The sequence below is a fragment of the Amphimedon queenslandica genome, unplaced genomic scaffold, assembly GCF_000090795.2.
Source record: "Amphimedon queenslandica unplaced genomic scaffold, v1.1 AMPQUscaffold_13519, whole genome shotgun sequence".
In the NCBI taxonomy this organism is placed as follows: Eukaryota; Metazoa; Porifera; class Demospongiae; order Haplosclerida; family Niphatidae; genus Amphimedon; species Amphimedon queenslandica.
Genome location: NW_003546245.1, coordinates 734,870 through 738,689, shown reverse-complemented (window position 1 = coordinate 738,689; position 3,820 = coordinate 734,870). Strand labels below are relative to the sequence as shown.

The 3,820-nt window shown below is 34.0% G+C and overlaps 1 pseudogene; it reads left to right on the top strand.

The window, feature by feature from the left end:
* The window catches only part of LOC100640019 (multidrug resistance-associated protein 1-like), an 8,447-nt pseudogene that overhangs the window by 4,260 nt on the left and 367 nt on the right, over nucleotides 1-3,820 (top strand).

Below are 3,820 nucleotides of genomic sequence, written 5' to 3'. Positions count from 1 at the left end.
ACACAACTATGGAACTAACAAAGGGAATGAAGAAGATGATGAAAAGAAGAGATACAGCTCCAGTAGTTTAAAAGATTAAAAATAAAAAATATTAAATGTTTATAGGTACTGACTTTCAAGGTGATGAGAAGACTGTTGCTATTGAAGCAAAGGAAGGTTAGCTAGATTGCAACTACTATTTCTATTTTACCTTTTTATAAATATATTCCAGATGAAGAACGCAAAAAGAAATCCTCATTTCTAACTGGAGAAGAGAAAGTGAAGAGTGGCAATGTAAGCTTATAGTAAGTATAGGTAGTCTTAGTTTTGTATTTTATTTAATAGATCAGGCTTTCTGTGCTGAATTCTTACATCAAGTCTTGTACATATTACATTTCACTGCTAATAACATTCTTTTACATGTTGTCGAGTGGAGCAGCTGTCGGTCAGAATGTATGGCTTGCTCATTGGAGCAACACCCAAGATAATAATAATAATGATAATGATAGTTTTAATAATGATGATCTGTAAGGAGGAATGATGGACTATATTGAATTAATATTAATTTTTAGTGCTCTTAATCTTGGTGTCTATGGGTTGTTTGGTGTACTTCAAGCTGCAGCGGTGTTAGGGTTTTCGTTCTCACTGGCCATTGGTTCCCTTAAAGCATCAGTTAAACTCCATGATGGAATGTTGAGTAATATCCTTAGATCACCAATGTCATTCTTTGATACTACACCTCTTGGTAGAATACTCAACAGGTTCTCAAAGGTAAAAAAGAGAGCCTCTACAGTATATGATGGTTTCATTTTGTATAACTATAAAGATTAGATAATTTATTATTATTGTTATTATTATTATTTATTATTATTATTATTATTATTATTATTATTATTATTATTGTGGTGAGCATCAGCAAAGCCTCTATAAATGATGTCTCATTGAATCCTGGAAATACGTATTTTAAGTACTGTGTAATTAATTAATAATACAAGTGGTTAAAATTCTTCCTTTTTATGGTTTCGCGACCTTGCACACATACCTCCTCCTTCACTTCTAGTAAATTTTTTTGGAATGTCCTTATGCCCATGGTTTTTTCCAAAAAATGGCTCCGAAATCACCCCCAATTTTTATTACATTTCCTGATACATATTGATGTCCTTATGCTATGCAGAAAGTTTGAGCCAATTCCGACAAATATTTTTCGAGTTATGGCCATTTTAAAAAATCAGCCAATTTTTGAAAAATACCCAAGGCTATAGCCCATGGTTTTTTCCAAAAAATGGCTCCAAAATCACCCCCAATTTTTATTACATTTCCTGATACATATTGATGTCCTTATGCTATGCAGAAAGTTTGAGCCAATTCCGACAAATATTTTTCGAGTTATGGCCATTTTTAAAAATCAGCCAATTTTTGAAAAATACCCAAGGCTATAGCCCATGGTTTTTTCCAAAAAATGGCTCCAAAATCACCCCCAATTTTTATTACATTTCCTGATACATATTGATGTCCTTATGCTATGCAGAAAGTTTGAGCCAATTCTGACAAATATTTTTCGAGTTATGGCCATTTTTAAAAATCAGCCAATTTTTGAAAAATACCCAAGGCTTATAGCCCATGGTTTTTTCCAAAAAATGGCTCCGAAATCACCCCCAATTTTTATTGCATTTTCTTATACATATTAATGTCCTTATGCTATGTAGCAAGTTTGAGCTGATTCCGACAAATATTTTTCGAGTTATGGCCATTTTTAGAAAATGCCAAAATTCTAACAAGTACCCAAGGCTATAGCCCATGGTTTTTTTCCAAAAAATGGCTCCAAAATCACCCCTAATTTTTATTGCATTTTCTTATACATATTAATGTCCTTATGCTATGTAGCAAGTTTGAGCCAATTCCGACAAATATTTTTTGGGTTATGGCCATTTTTAAAAATCAGCCAATTTTTGAAAAATACCCAAGGCTATAGCCCATGGTTTTTTCCAAAAAATGGCTCCAAAATCACCCCCAATTTTTATTACACTTTTTGATACATATTGATGTCCTTATGTTGTCAGCTGATTCTGACTGCATTTATTATTATTATTATTATTATTATTATTATTATTATTATTATTATTTATTATTATTATTATCATCATCATAGGATATTAATATTATTGATGAGGGGATTCCAAGAGCATTAAATACATTCCTAAGGATACTGTTCCAGCTGCTAGCTACAGTCATTATCATAAGTATAGCTTCACCATGGTTTGTAATAGTAATAGTACCAATGATAATCTTCTATGGGTTTGTACAGGTAACACACACTAGTTACTACCACCATCATTTATTCTTATATGCATAGCGTTTCTATGTAGCTACATCGAGACAGTTGAAGAGATTAGAGTCATCATCCCGTTCTCCTATATACTCTCACTTTCAAGAAAGTATCAGTGGAGCCAGCAGTATCAGAGCTTATTTTAAAGTGGACCAGTTCCAATTACAGTCTGAGGAAAGAGTTGACTTCAATCAGATTGCTTATTATCCTAACGTCTCTGCTGATAGGTAATGAGAGAGAGAGAGAAAGAAAGATAGGGAAAGAGGAAATTAAGAAATGTTATTATAGCTCTCAATTCATTAAAATGATCTTTGTTTCTTCTCCCACCCACTATCAAGTACCAATCACTTATAACTTGTTTACAGTTTAGTCATTCTTCTTTTAACAATGCTAGCCTTTTGCAGCTGTGCCTGCGCTATATAGACCATCCCAGCCTGTTATATCACTTGTCTCGTACACTTTGACATGGTTGTCTTAGAAAAGCAACGGCAGCCAACTGTCCTTCCCCTTTCCCACCTCAGTTAGTGCATCTGTCAGCTCAGATATCTGTTTTTTTAGCAAAGCCAGCCTTCTGCGATAGCGTCCTGTGATATATTTCCCTTTATATACAATATGATTTATAGCTTAATGGTATAGTTTTCTTAGAAGAGTAACAGCAGGTAATCTGCCCTTCCCTTATCTCACCTCAGTCAATCCTTATGATTGTGTGTATTAATGACCTATACTTAGGGCTTACTTTCTTGGAAATGGACACTAAAAGGTCATCTGTACACGCTAGATAATGGATAATAAATAAAAAATAAATTTCTATTAAAATTGATATTTATTTTTTTGAGGGATATCCCTTTTTACCTTGGGATTCCTAGAATATATAATATGTAATATAAGTATATAGTGTACACATTATTGTCATTAGGTGGTTAGGTATTAGGCTGGAGTTTCTTGGCAATTTGGTTATATTCTTTACAGCTCTGTTTGCTGCCCTTCAACGGAATTATCCACAGATATTTGGTCACATTAATGGTGGGTTGACTGGATTGTCTGTTAGCTATGGGCTAGAGGTGAGAGTGACATTAATAACACTTTTAAAATGATGCACATGCTCATATGCCCTTAGATAACTTCTTGCTTAAACTGTATTGTAAGGATGGCCAGTCAATTAGAGACTAACATAGTAGCAGTTGAGAGAACTAAAGAATATTCTGAAACACCAACTGAAGTAATAGATAGACTAATATATACGTGTTACTGATTGTTACTGATTGCTAGGCAGCTGATATTATACCTGATCATCGTGTACCTACTGACTGGCCAGTTGAAGGTAGAGTACAGTTTGATCATTATTCAACACGTTATCGTCCTGGACTGGACCTCGTACTCAAGGATATATCATGTGATATTCCTGGAGGTCAAAAGGTCAGTATATCTCTTGAATCCTCTCTTTATCTCTCTCTCTCTGTCAGGTTGGTATAGTAAGACGTACTGGAGCAGGGAAGTCATCACTAACAGTTGCAT